At 46.6% G+C, this 15000-nt stretch overlaps 2 protein-coding genes across 3 annotated transcripts in view; both read right to left on the bottom strand.

Moving 5' to 3' along the window:
- The window catches only part of Dus1 (Dihydrouridine synthase 1), a 226365-nt gene that overhangs the window by 172836 nt on the left and 38529 nt on the right, over positions 1-15000 (bottom strand). The window lies entirely within an intron of this gene.
- LOC122250172 (uncharacterized) overlaps positions 1-15000 on the bottom strand; it is a 113103-nt gene that overhangs the window by 74713 nt on the left and 23390 nt on the right. The window contains exon 2 of the mRNA XM_043011504.2: positions 5021-5063. The gene's annotated coding sequence lies outside the window, so the exon portion shown is untranslated. The remainder of the gene's footprint in view (positions 1-5020; positions 5064-15000) is intronic.

Raw genomic sequence — 15000 nt, 5'->3', positions numbered from 1 at the left:
AAGCACATTCCAAACTATAATGTATAAAAAACAAATTAATGTACTTAAGTTACCATTGAACGAAGAGCGGTATCTCAAACAGAACATCAAAGGCAACACAAAAGCTTGGCAAACGAATAAAAGTGGCATTTTAAGCAAACGGCAAATTGAGTTATAGACACAGCTTAACCTTCACAAAACTACGTGCAAAAGACCTTCTCAAAATTGCATATGCCCTTTTACCACTTTCCATTCGTTAACGTGCAAAAAATTAAGGGCTAAATTACAGCTTCAAAAGACGTAGACGTAAAAGCAGAGGCTTTCCGGGGTTGAACTTGCGGTTACTGACAATTTGGGCATTGAAAGTTAATCATTGTTATGAGAAGAAATTAACAATAATAATAATAAAGATAATAGTAATAACAACAATAATAATAATAATAATAACAGTGATAATAATATTAATATTCTTAGTAATGATGATTACTACAACAGCAACAAAAACAGGAAGATGAAAAACAACTGTGACACCAATAACCATCCAATAAGTTTAATCATGTGGTAAAGAAATAAAAACGAAAAAAATATATATATACACACCTTCTCTCTCTCTCTCTCTCTCTCTCTCTCTCTCTCTCTCTCTCTCTCTCTCTCTCTCTCTCTCTCTCTCTCTCTCTCTCTCTCTCTCTCTCTCACTCTCTCTCTCTCTCACTCTCTCACTCTCTCACTCTCTCACTCTCTCTCACTCACTCTCACTCTCTCACTCTCTCACTCTTTCACACTCACTCACTCACTCACTCTCACTCACTCACTCACTCACTCACTCACACTCACTCACTCACTCACACTCACTCACTCACTCACTCACACTCACACTCACACTCACACTCACACTCACACTCACACATACACATACACATACACATACACATACACATACACATACACATACACACACGTACACGTACACGTACACGTACACGTACACGTACACGTACACGTACACACAATTATATATAGATATAGATATATATATATATATATATATATATATATATATATATATATATATATATATATATATATATGCCGCCCCAACTAAAATAAGGATGACAAACTTGCAAAGGTCCAAAGAGGTGAGACGCGGCGGTCAAAACACCCACCTGGAGGCTTTGGCCACACGTTAGATCCTCCAAGATATGTCACGCCCGGATGAGGTAGAGGGTGAGAGAGAGAACGAGAAGGAAGGCGAGTGAGAGAGGGAGAAGGAAGGCGAGTGAGAGAGGGAGAAGGAAGGCGAGTGAGAGAGGGAGGGAAAGGAGACATAGTGGGATAGGGAGGGAAGGTGAGTGGGAGCGAGCGAGATGGAAGGGGAGGAAAAAGAGAGGGTGTGGGAGAAATAAGGAAAGGGAATGTAGTGGATGCAGGAGAGGGAAGGAAATGAAAGGGTAGACAGGAAGAGAGAAAGAGAGGGAATGGACAGGGAGAGGAAGATGGAAGAAAATAAGTGGAAGTGGAAGTGAAGTGGAAGTGGAAGTGGAAGTGGAAGTGGAAGTGGAAGTGGAAGTGGGAGAGGGGAAGAAGAAAACAAGAGAGAAGGAGAAGAAAAATGACAAGTGACTTGATGTGATTTAAATGACAATCACTTCCACGAGGTTCGAATACACAGGAAATGAACGCAATGAAAGAAAAAGAGAGCGGAGAAGTGGCGGGATGAAAATTCAATACACTTCCAAATATAAGGATAAAAAAAAAATGAAGCCCCAAAATATGTATTCTTATTGCCATTATGCATTCAAACAGGATAATATATAACGCTACCATTACCATCATCAACCTTAGTAACCACTCACACTTTTTTCGACGTAAAAGCCACTGCAAACACATAATAAATTTCAAATAACTCCGACAACTTCGTATGTGTAACAATAAAAAGCATTGTGTAAAGCCTAGGATTTTTAAACATCATGCCAATGTTCATAATATTTCTAGCTTCATTATCCACCGCAATGCTAGTAATGGTGGCGTTAATGAGTCTCATTATTGCAGAAAGAAATGTTTCTTTAAAGCGTGAATGGCATAATGACGATCTTAAAGTAACGACCTAAATTGAAATCGAAGCATAGTCGTTGTAATTTTGACACGAGAAGACCTTTCAAGTTTGCTTTCCTTGACATTTTTATTCTGACCAAAGATACTACGACTTTGCGCAGGACCTCCGTGCCCTAGGGCAGTTCGTTCCCAAGCGCTCGGTTAGTCAATCAAAGTTATAACTCTCAAAGGCCTCCCTTTCACTTGACTTCTTGAACATGGCACATCCTCTATGGCCATGTGGCAGAAGCCTTCATGATCTTTTTTATTTTTTAATCATCTATTAGCATATACTTATCGATCTATTCATCAATTTATTTACTGACATCTACTTCCTTATCTACCTACCTATTTTGTGTGTGTTTCTCTACGATCTTTTGATATGTATGCCTTTCTCCCTTCCCTTCCGTACCTTATACTCCTCGTCTTTCCTTCCCCACCTCCTCCTGCGCCTTTCCCTTCTCCATTGGCCTTTCCTTCCCCACCTCCTCCTGCGCCTTTCCCTTCTCCATTGGCCTTTCCTTCCCCACCTCCTCCTGCGCCTTTCCCTTCTCCATTGGCCTTTGGTTTCTCTTGGCGAAATATTGATTTTCTTTTGTTCATCTTTGCTCGCCTCTTTGACAGTCTCGGGCCGTAAAGCAAGTACCTCTCCGCCCCTCTCAAAGGATAGTGGATAGGTGGAGGCCTGCAAGGGCCTGTGGCTAGCTTGCATTCTCACAGGGATAGGCTTTGAGGACATCTTCAGCTGGGCTTGAGAACGGGGGTTTAGCTCTTGTCTGAACGAGCTGCGACAGAAGTTGAGATTCATGTATTTGTGAACTATCACTGCGCGAACACTACGAATACCCCCCCACCCCATCCCTCCCCATTGCCCCCCCACCGCGGTGATGAGCGACGTGCTGCCGTTTTGTTGTTCGGATGTTGTTGTGTACGGTTTATTGCGTGACGGGAGACTGGCAGCGGATTGTTCATAAAACAGCGGCTTCTGGTCACGCTGAAACGTCAAAGAGGACGACGAAGCTTATCGCGAGGGGGTGGGTGACTGGATAGGGGGAGGGGGGAGGTGACAGGACCAGGGTTATATGTAACTGGACGGAGGAGTACATGTGATTGGGCCGGGAGTGACTGGGCATGGAGAATTATGTGACTAGACCAGATTTTTAACAGATGATAAGGCTGGACGTATATAGATATGACTGGATGAGGCTCGGTATATATGTAGTTAGACGATCCATCCATAAAAAACAAATGTAACCAAAACAAACAAAAAATCCAAAGAGCACTGCTGCGGCAACAACAAACAATTGAATGAATTAATCAAACAGTTGATTAATTAACCCACCTCACGATGAGATGCGGCCGGTGAAGTGAGTGGCTGATCGAACGAATGAATCCCCGGCTCTTTGTCGTCCGCAGTACCTGTGATCTATTCTTGACATTTATGCTTGAGCTATTTTTAGAACAACTGATAAATCTTTCATGCATCTCACCGCTCTTTCTCTTTCCCCGTTACCGATTCTCAATCCTGCTCGCGCTTCCTCTCTTCTCCCCTCCCTCTTTTTCTCTGTCTCTGCCTCTTTCTCTCTCTCTCTCTCTCTAGGCATTATGTGACTTCTCTCTCTCCCTCTCTCCCTCCCTCCGTCCGTCCCTTCCTTCTTTCTATCCTTCCTTACATTCCTTCCTCCCTCCTTCCTTCCTTCCTTCCTTCCTTCCTTCCTTCCTTCCTTCCTTCCTTCCTTCCTTCCTTCCTTCCTTCCTTCCTTCCTCCCTCCTTTCTTTTCTTCTTTCATCCCTCCCTTCCTTCCTCTCTCCCTCCCTCCCTCCTTCCCGCTCACCCACCATCCTTCTCGTCCATGCAATTCAATCCCAAAGACAAGCATTCAAATCACATCACTCCCACGCGGACAGATCTGTAACCCCGTTGGCATTCTTTCTTCAGCCACGTCAGGTATGTAGAACGCGATGCTGTGCATCTTCTGTGTGTGTGTGTGTGTGTGTGTGTGTGTGTGTGTGTGTGTGTGTGTGTGTGTGTGTGTGTGTGTGTGTGTGTGTGTGTGTGTGTGTGTGTGTGTGAATAAATAAGTGAATAATTAAGTAAGTAAATATATATATATATATATATATATATATATATATATATAAAATATACATATATATAGTGAATAAATAGATAATTATGTAAATATATATATATATATATATATATATATATATATATATATATATATATAAAATATACATATATATAGTGAATAAATAGATAATTATGTAAATATATATATATATATATATATATATATATATATATTTCATTTACGATTTCATTTTTCTCCTTCACACTTGGTTGTCTATCCAATAATTTCTCTTAAACATCGCTAACCATAAAAAAGCACCGAAACCAATATCTAAATGACCCTACCAACCCTCGAGAATCACCTTGCCTACCTACCGTCGTCACTCCCTGGATACATAAGACAGAACTCACCTCTCGGGCGTCGCGTGAAGGGCGTTGCGTGAAGGGCGGCGGGAGAGACTGCGAGAGCGAGCGGGACCGGGAGCTGGACTTGAGGAGAGGGGGGTGGGGAGTGGGGGGAGTAACCAGCCAGCCTCCCGGTCCAAGGCTTGCCTCTCCCGCCCTGGGGTGTTTGTCCTGATTCCGGGAAAACACAAGCGTCCAATGGGTGGGTGGGGGTGGGGGGTGGGGGTGAAGTTTTCAGCGAGAATAAAACACATGGCACAAAACTGTCAACTAGGACAAATGTTGAGCGTCCGTTTCCAGACGACATAAACCTGTTTTGTTTTTGTCTTTTTCGTTTTTTCTTTTCTTTTCTATCATTCATTTATATTCATTTCTCTCTCATTCCTGTTTTTTTTTCTTGTAGTAAAATACTGTCACATATAAAGACACACTTCTTTTCTGTTTCGAAAAGGGGGGGATATGCACTCGTACCTTTTCTTCCTTTTGTAATTATTTCTTTTAAAATTTATTTGCACTGAAAAGGAAACAGAGAAATATAAGTCACACGTTTTCTTTTCAGACTCCCATTCCATATAAGTTCAGCGCCGGAAGCTAAGCCAGATTCCGCTGGTGTCTCGATGTTGCATGATTAGCACAAGGGCCTTCAAGAATTTTCTCATTCCTCGTTAGACAGGCAGCCTCGCTTCCATACACGACCAACAGAGTATGCAGAAAAAGTACGGTGGAATACTAACCGTTAACCGTTAACCGTTAATGGTTAATAAAGCTTCTTGATAACAATGAGATTAATTAACGATGACCACAACATCAGACATTTTTTTCCCGTAGCGAAGAATCAGTAAAAGAGAAAGCGTGCCATATGAAAAAATAACGGAAGAAAAAAACACGAAAGCAATCCACCAGCAACACCTGAACATGAATTGCATCGACCGGAGTGCAACTAGTGGCACCTCCTCGCAAATCGCGAATAAATAAAAGCAAAAAAACCGGCCGCACCAACGACCTTGTCAATGATGTATCGCTGCACTGATAACAGACCGACTCTGAACTCCGATAAACATCTCAGCGGCATCGATCGCCATTCCAGTTGCGTTCCAGTTGCATATGATGCATATAAACTTGCAAACGTCCTTTAATCAGACGGAAATTCCCGGATACTGAAAACAGAGCTCTCATAAAGAGTGAATAATCACACGCAAATGTGCATTAAAAAAACGCGGTTATTGAAATGCATCGGGACACGAACGTCAACGGAAAGCGGAGGAAATCTTTTCCGTTAACAGGGATTTTGTTGTTCACCTTGAAAGGTAATGTGCAAGGTTGTATATATTCAGCATTTTCGTCAAAACATTTTCGAAGGTATTCGGCTATGTTGATTAAGACCGGAGAAGTACGGCGACTGTAAGTTACGGGAGTGTCAATTGCAAACCGGCAGACGTCCACTTGAATTCAGTTCCCAAGGTGCATTCCGTACACATCACTGATACCATATTATCACTCTCTGTCTCTCTGTCTCTCTGTATCTCTCTCCATCTCTCTATCTCTCTCTCTCTCTCTCTCTCTCTCTCTCTCTCTCTCTCTCTCTCTCTCTCTCTCTCTATCTCTCTCTCTCTCTCTCTCTCTCTCACACACACACACACACACACACACACACACACACACACACACACACACACACACACACACACACACACACACACACACACACACACACACACATACACACACTGGGCCCCCCCTTAACCCCCCCCCCTGGAGTCTAGTCACGGCCCTGTCAGTTATACACGAGGAATACTTTACTCCTAACTCCATTCTAACTTGTGGCTCAACTTGCAGGGCGTGTGGCCGCGGCATTGCCAAGTAGGCAGGCGAGGACGATGTCAACAACCGCCTGTTAAGTGGCCTAAACTATCGCCCTTTTCTTTCTTTTTTTTTCTCTCTTCTCTTCTCTTCTCTTCTCTTCTCTTCTCTTCTCTTCTCTTCTCTTCTCTCTCTTTCTCTCTTCTCTCCTCTTCCATCCACTTCTTGGAGGCTCTTCCTTCCTTCCTTCCCTCATTCACTCATTCATTCCTTTATTCAGTCATTCAATCATTCATTCATTTCTTTCTTTCTTTCTTTCTTTCTTCTCCTTTCTCTTTCTTTCTTTCTTTCTTTCTTTCTTTCTTTCTTTCTTTCTTTCTTTCTTTCTTTCTTTCTTTCTTTCTTCCATCCTTCCTTGATTCCTTCCTTCCTTCGTTCTTTCCTATCTTCTATCTATCTATCTCTACATCTATTTACCTTTCTTTCTTTCCATCCTTCATTCCCTCCGCTTCCATTCCCCCTTGTAAATCTCCACTAACCCTCCTTACGACCACCACATTCTAGCGTATGCAATGCCACCACACCTCCCTCTCTCCTCTCTTTCCCCTCTCCTCTCCCTCCCCTGTCTCCTTTCTCCGTCTCTCCCCCCTCCTCTCCCTGACCATTCCCCTCTCTCTCCCCTTTCCTCTCCCTCATCCTTGCCCTCTCCTCTCTTTTGCCCTTTCCCTCTATCTCCCTTCTCCTCTCCTCTCCCTCCCCTTCCCTATTGCCTCTCTGTCCATTCCTTCTTCTCTCCCTATCTTCTCTCCCATCCCACCCCTCTCCCTCCCCTCCTCTCCCCTGCTGTCTCTCTCTAGCCCCTCTCCTCTCCCTCCTTTCCGATGCCTGCCCCCTCTGCTCTCCCTCCCCTCTCCCCGCGCCTTATGTTGTCCGTTATTGCTCTCAAAGACAAGTGTTCACACGTGAAATTGCTGCGTATGCCTTTCCTCCCCTCCTTCTCTCTCCTTCTCTTCTCCCTTGACGGCGCTACTTCCGTCCCTGCTTCAATCCTTCCTTTCATTCATCTTATCCTTCCTTTCACGTCCTAAAATCTCACTTTTTTATTCTCTAATATTTTTTTTTCATTCTTCAGTTTCCTTTGGCATTTCGTTACCCCGCTTCTATTCCCTCTTCCTACTCCTGCTCCTTAAATCTTTTCATATCTCTTTCTAGCCCTCTCCTCTCCTCTCCTCTCCTCTCCTCTCTTCTCTTCTCCTCTCCCTACTTTTCTTTCCTTCTCTTCTTTCTCCTCTCCTCCCCTCTCTTCTCCTCTTCTCTCCACTCCTCTCGTTTCCTTTCCTTCCCTCCCCTCTCCATACCCTCCTTTCTTCTCCCCTCTTCCATTCCTTCTGATTCCCCTCTCCTCCCCTCCTTCCCCTCTTCGAAGTGCCACGCAGGAGCAACAAAATCCCAAAACTCCTTTAATGAGGTAATCACATGCATGGCTCCCCCCATTACCCTCTTTCGGGTCTCTATTGGAAGTCCCTCGCAGGCCACCTCCCAGTCGATGGGGGAAAGGGGGAGAAAAGGGGAGAGTAAGGGGGGGCAATGAAGGAGGGGAAGAGGGGGTTAGGAGGGAAGAAGAAAGGGGGGATAAAGAGCAATGCCTTCATCAATAGACTAACATTTCTTATCTCGCATCGCAGCGCCCTATCCTCCTCCTCCTCCTCCTCCTCCTCCTCCTCCTCCTCCTCCTCCTCCTCCTCCTCCTCCTCCTCCTCCTCCTCCTCCTCCTCCTCCTCCTCCTCCTCCTCCTCAGCGCCAACACCCCTTACTTTTCCCTTCCTCTTCTCCGGCTGCCCCATCCTTACTATATGAACATATACATATATGTGTGTATGCATGTAAGTACCTACTCACATATAATTAATGAACCAATCTCTCATTAATTCGCTTCCATTCCCTCTCCCTCTATCTTTAATCTTTATTCTGATTTTAAACTTCATATCAATTTTCATTTTCATTTTCCCGTTCCCTCTTTCCTTCGCCCATTCCCACCTACCAACTCACTCCCACTCGCACTCCCTCTCCCTGTCCCACTCACCAACTCCTATTCCCTCCCCCACACCCACACCCCCACCCACTCCCCCTCTACCAAACGCAAACAACAAATCGTTCAATCCAGCAACAACAACAAAAAATAACAAAAACACTAAAAGGGAACAAGAATAATGAAAACAAAACAAAACAAAAACAAAAAAATCATAATAAACACCCTCCTATAAACCGGTGGAATTAACAGCAAAATAAAGCGGAAACCTCGAGCCGGGAAATGGCATTAACGAGACATTTTACAAACTCATTCTAGATGTGGAATGGCGGGAGGGGAGAGGCGGCGGCGGAAGAGGGGACCGAGGGAAAGAGAGGGGACGGATGGACGGAGGGAGGGAGGGTGGGAGGAGGGGACGGACGGACGGACGGAGGGACGGACGGGAGGGAGGGAGGGAGGGAGGGTGGGAGGGAGAGGGAGAGGAGAGGAGGAGAGAGGAGAGGAGAGGGAGAGGGAGAGAGAGAGAGGAGAGAGGAAGAGGAGAGGGAGAGAAGAGAGAGAGAAGAGGGAGAGAGAGAGAAAGAGAGAGAGAGAGAGAGAGAGAGAGAGAGAGAGAGAGAGAGAGAGAGAGAGAGAGAGAGAGAGAGAGAGAGAGAGAGAATTGAGAAACAGACACAGGAAACCAAAAAAATAAACAAAAGATAAAAATCAAAAATAAATATAGAAACACAAAAGCAATGAAACCAAAACACCAGCTGATAAAAGTAAAGTGGACGAATGATGAAATATACAAAATGGCGGTATGGCACGAAAGGGGGAGAAATATCCGAACGACTGCTGACCAAAGAGAGGATAGAGTAGGAATGAAAAAGAGGGAGGATAAAGTGGCAGAAGGGTAAGGGCAATAGATTGTGCGAGAACAAAGAATACGGGAAGAGATAAAGGGGAAGCCACAAATACAATCATACATTCATGAATACATGCAAACATACATACATACACACACACACGCAAACACACACGCAAACACACACACAAACACACACAAATACAAATACAAATACAAATACACACACACACACGCAAACACACACGCAACACACACACAAACACAAACACAAACACACACACATATATACAGTGTATATACACGCATATATATCAGTTTCCAAAATATCGAAATGGGATACTGATATGAAACAGGGACACACCCCACCCAGCTGAGAACGTACAAGAAAAACGTGACCGTTCTTAAGCCACTTACTTCTCTGTACCAGTAATTGCCTCGGTTAATTTTAATCTGGTGAAAATAATTAGTAGTAGTACCAGGAACAGCAATAAAATGATGATATTACTTGTGATTGCAATAATAACAGTATTACTAGTAGTTGTCATAGTAGTAGCAGCAGTAGCAGTAGTAGTAGTAGTAGAAAAAAGTGAGAGTTAGAGTGAGAGTGAGAGAGAGAGAGAGAGAGAGAGAAAGAGAGAGAGAGAGAGAGAGAGAGAGAGAGAGAGAGAGAGAGAGAGAGAGAGAGAGAGAGAGAGAGAGAGAGAGAGAGAGAGAGAGAGGGAGAGAGAGAGAGAGAGAGAGAGAGAGAGAGGGAGAGAGGAAGGGAGAGGGAGAGGGAGAGAGAGAGAGGAAGGGAGAGGGAGAGAGAGAGGGAGAGAGAGAGAGAGAGAGAGAGAGAGAGAGAGAGAGAGAGAGAGAGAGAGAGAGAGAGAGAGAGAGAGAAAGAAAGAGAGAAGATGAGAGAGAGAGAAAGAGAGAAGATGAGAGACTTAGACAGAAAACGAAAATGAGAAAGAATAAATATGAAAAAAAGAAAGAACAAAAGCGACTAAGATAAAAGAGAAAAGAAGAAGAGGAAAACAAGAGAAAGACAAAGCCTGCCGAGTGGGTAACGCCATCCTCTCCCCCCCCCTCCCCCGACCCCCCTCCCTAGCCTACAATCCGTAAATAAGCCATGCGAATCGACCGACCAAATGTCACCGTGACCTTCCCCGCCGCCAGCCACCGCCGTCCGAGTGACCTTGCCTTGCGCCCGACGCGAAAGGTGTATCGGGACATCGAACCAGCGGATCGACCGACAGCGAAACCGCCGCCGCCGCCGATCGACAATCGAAAGTCACTTCAAAGCGTGACGCGAAAATTTACGGCGCTTGTCAAGGCTAGATAAACGCCTGCGGTACTTTCGGGGCACTTATGGGAAGTGGTGGGGGGTGGGGGGGGGAGAGGGAGGGAGGTGAAGTAATAGAAGGCGATGGAGAAGGAGGAGGAAGAGGGGGAGGTGGAGGAGGAGGTGGAGGAAGGAGGAGGAGGAGGAGAAGGAGGAGGAGGAGGAGGAGGAGGAGGAGGAGGAGGAAAAGAAAGAAAAGGAGGAAAAGAAGAAAAAAAAATTAAAAAGAGGAAGAAGATGTAGAAGATGTGGAAGAATAAAAAAAAACAGAAAAAGAAGAAAATATAAATAAATAACAAAAAGAAAGAACAAGAAGAAAAGAATGGCAGAAGATAGGGAAAGAAAGACGCAACAAAAAAACCTGCAAATTAAAAAAAAAAAAAAAAATCCGACCATGAGCAGAAGTCATAGCCGTACAAATCAATAGAAACGACAACCCGTACCGCTGTAAAACATGACCCTCCGCTTGGCGTGAGGTCATCAGCGGAGCAGGTCACGCGAACAGTACGCTCTTTCAACAGCGGTGAGGATGATGTCTGGGAGATCATCTGCGGCTCGAGACGAAGAATGAGACGAAGAATGAGATGAAGAATGAGGTGAAGAATGAGGGGAAGAACGAGAGGAAATACTTCTCAAAAGGGTGACGAAGAATACCTCCTTGTCGCTGCTATAACACACACACACACACACACACACACACACACACACACACACACACACACACACACACACACACACACACACACACACACACACACACACACACACACACACACACACACACACACACACACGCACACTCACACGCACACTCACACACACATCCAAAGACGAGACACTTGACACTCACACGTCATGCACGCATCTGCATAATACCCACGTGCTTAGAGAATCAAGAATGGTGCTAGGAAGCGAGGGGTGAGGGAAGCACGGCCTTCCCCTCGACAAATCCGAAACAGCCTGTACTACAAGTCTCTCCTTCCTTCAAGCCTTGTTCGCTTTCCCTCCGCTTCCTTCCTTGCATCTCTTATTCTGTTCCCTCCTCTTTTTTCCTCCCATCTCTTATTCACATTCCCTCCTCTTCCTTCCTTCCATCTCTTGCCTCTTCCCTCTCAACATCTATAATTCACACTCTCTAACTCTTCCTTCTCTCCATCTCTTATTCACTTTTCCTCCTTTCCCTTCTCTCCTTCTCTCCTGTCCTCGGCTATTCTCTTTATTCTCTTCCTTCCCTCCTCACTCCTCCTCTTCTTCTTCCTTCATCCTGTCTGCGTTTCCTATCTTCTATGCAATGCTTTCGCTTTCTTTTTTCTCTTTTCTTCTTTATCCACTTTCCTCTATTCTTGTCGTCACTACAGCTTTCTGCCTCCCTTCCTACCCCTCTTCTTCCTCCATAACTCCCTAACTCACTCATGCACCTACTCTCACTCTCGCTTTCACTCCCACTCTCACTCTCCCACTCAAACCTCCAGTGACCCTTCTCTCTCTCTCTAAATCCCATTCCTATTTCCATTCCCACTCTTACTCAAACTCACTCCCTCACTCCCTCTCCTCCCTCTCCCTCTCCCTCTCCCTCTCCCTCTCCCACTCAAACTCGAATCCCACTCCCACTCCCATCCTCCCTCCTCCCCCCTTCAAAAAAAAAAAAAAAATGGATCTACCTGCCACCTAGATCCCTCCGTCAGAAGGAAAGAAAAACTTTCCTTGACCCTCCAAACAGCTCGGTCACGTTTCCTAAGCCCTCCCTCTGTGCTACCGCCAGTATTCATATTCATAGGACTATGCTGACGGGTAAGGGTAGGGAAGAGGTAGGGGAAGGGGAAGGGGAAGAGGAAGGGCAAGGGTAGGGGAAGGGGAAGGGGAAGGGGAAGGGTAGGGGTAGGGGTTGGAGTAGGAGTAGGAGTAGGGGTTGGAGTAGGAGTAGGAGTAGGGGTTGGAGTAGGAGTAGGAGTAGGAGTAGGAGTAGGGGCAGGGGTAGGGGTAGGGGTAGGGGTAGGGGTAGGAGTAGGAGTAGGGGTAGGGGTAGGAGTAGGGGTAGGGGTAGGAGTAGGGGTAGGGGTAGGAGTAGGGGTAGGGGTAGGGGTAGGGGTAGGGGAAGAGGCAGGATCAAGGGTAGGGGTAGGAGTAAGGGTAGGAAAACGGGGGTCTAGTGGTAGGTATAGGTACAGGGATATGAATGGGGACAGGGATGGGGACAGGGACAGGGACAAGGATAGGGAAAGAGATAGGGATAGGGATAGAGTGGATAAGTGGAAGGGGGGGGGGCACGATGCGCTCGTCCTCTGATACATATAAACAGCTTCATTGTCTCTCGGTAAAAAAAAGAGAAAGGAATAACTGGCTCTCTGATCTGACCCGCCAAGAAATACAACGCTCTATCTATATGCCTGTGCTGTCTTGTGGAAATATTGTAATATTTCCTCACTTATCTTTATAGTAACATTTCTTGGCATGTATCACGCTTCGTCCAGTTTCAAGTAAATATTGATTTGCCTGACTGTTTGTTCCCAAACCACTAATTCGTGTGTGTCTCCGCGTGTTTGTGTTTGTGTGCGAGTGTCCATGCAGACATCTTGCATCTCGTATTTGCTATATATCAGTTTATATACCAACATTTTACTCTCTTACATTCAATCTATTTACGTCATTCAAGTTATCCCACACCGTAAAACCAACATCAAAGCTATAAATAAACACGAACTGATGTAACCCATCGCTACATAAATCACAACAACAACAACAACAGCGGTAGCCAATCATCAGAATATATTCCCCGCATTAAAAACCCACTTCCAGCGCTCGTAACCTTTTCAACTCCCGCGGACATTTTGGGGGAAGGCAAAAGTTAGCCGTCCCTCTTTATAGGGGGCGGAGGCGGATATCCCACTCCCCTACTCCCTCTCCACCCTCACTCCCTCCCTACCCTCACTCACTCCCTACCCTCACTCACTCCCTCCCTACCTACTTCCTCCCCAACCACCCCTACACCGGCACAAGAACCAGGACCCCTCCCCCTTCTCCCCCAACTAGCTCCCCACCAGCACAAGGACCAGAGTTCCCGTTTCTCCCTTCGACCTTCTTCCTACCTACCTCCACCCCCTTTCCTTTCCCCTCTACCTTCCCCCTAGCCGGGGTTCACCCCCAACGCCGCCCCCCACCCCCCACCCCCCAACCCCGCTCAAAATCGATCCCGAGGCTACCGTCGATAGGCTCCGGTGAGCGTATCGGGTCATGAGGGACTTTCGATCTTACGGACTCGGCTAGAAACGCCCTCCCCCCCCCCACCTACCCCTCACCCCTATCCTAATCTCCATCCCTCCCCCTTTCCCCTACCCCTATTTCAACCCCTAGCTCCCGTCTCCACCCTCTATTTCAACCCCTACCCCACCCTCTCCCATACCCGTAGCAGCACCCCCACCTCCCTTACCCACCCCTCCTCTTCCCCTAAAACGTTCCCTCTACCTCTGCTCACCAAACCATACACAGCGCACATCAACCCTACATCTCCCCCTTGGTTTCCCCTACCCAGCAACCCTTCCTTCCCACCCCCTCTCCTTCCCCTACCCACAAACCCTTCCCTCCTTCCCCCTCCCCTCCCCTTTGACAACCTAGGAACTCCCCCTTTTCCTCCCCCTTCCCTTCCCCTCCCCTCCCCACCGATCCCTACTTCCCTCCCCTTGCTCAACAAGCAGGGGGAGGCCTTTCCACTCCCCTCCCCATCCCCTGCCCACCAACCCCTACTTCCACCCTCCTCACCCCCCTCACCCCCCTTTCGCATCCAACCGATAATTATATTCCGGTGAACGTTGATTATGAGTCATTACCTGGGCCGAGTCTCTTCAGGTAAAATCAATTACTTTTCCGTCATCAATAATCGCGATCGACTTCCACGTTCTCCCATGACCCCCACCCCACAACCACCCACCCACCCACCCACCCCTACTCCCTACCCTCAATCCCTGTGCATTACCCCCTATCCCTCTTCCCTTACCTCTATTCTTTTCCCTATCGTGCCCACACCCCTAGCTCTGCCCGTGTCCTTCTCCTTCCCTTCCTACCCCTTCCCCTACCTCTATCCTCCTACCCCTATCCTCCTACACCTATCCTCCTACCCGTATCTCCCTCCCCTGCCCCCGTCCTTACAACATCCTGGCCTCGGTCCTGCAGGCGCTCGAGAGTCCTCGCTTCCATCCTTATGATCGACTTAAGGGAACTGAAGGAAAGACTTAGCATAAAAAGGGAACTTAGCATTACTTGGCACCGTATACACCCTTAAGCGAGCATGTCACAGTGCCACAGTGCCTTCCCCCCCCCCCCATCTCCAGTGCTGCAAGACCTTGAGGCCCTAATGCTACCGTACCACAGTGCCCTCCTTCACCCCATCATAAGTGCCTTAAGATGATCAAGGACTACCTTGTATAAAGCAGCGAAGGCAGTAACTCCTG

The sequence above is a fragment of the Penaeus japonicus genome, unplaced genomic scaffold (assembly GCF_977035675.1).
Source record: "Penaeus japonicus unplaced genomic scaffold, GWHDUDI00000001_assembly GWHDUDI00000019, whole genome shotgun sequence".
Classification (NCBI taxonomy): Eukaryota; Metazoa; Arthropoda; class Malacostraca; order Decapoda; family Penaeidae; genus Penaeus; species Penaeus japonicus.
Note: the sequence above shows the minus strand (reverse complement) of the source record. Positions and strands in the feature narration are given on the sequence as shown.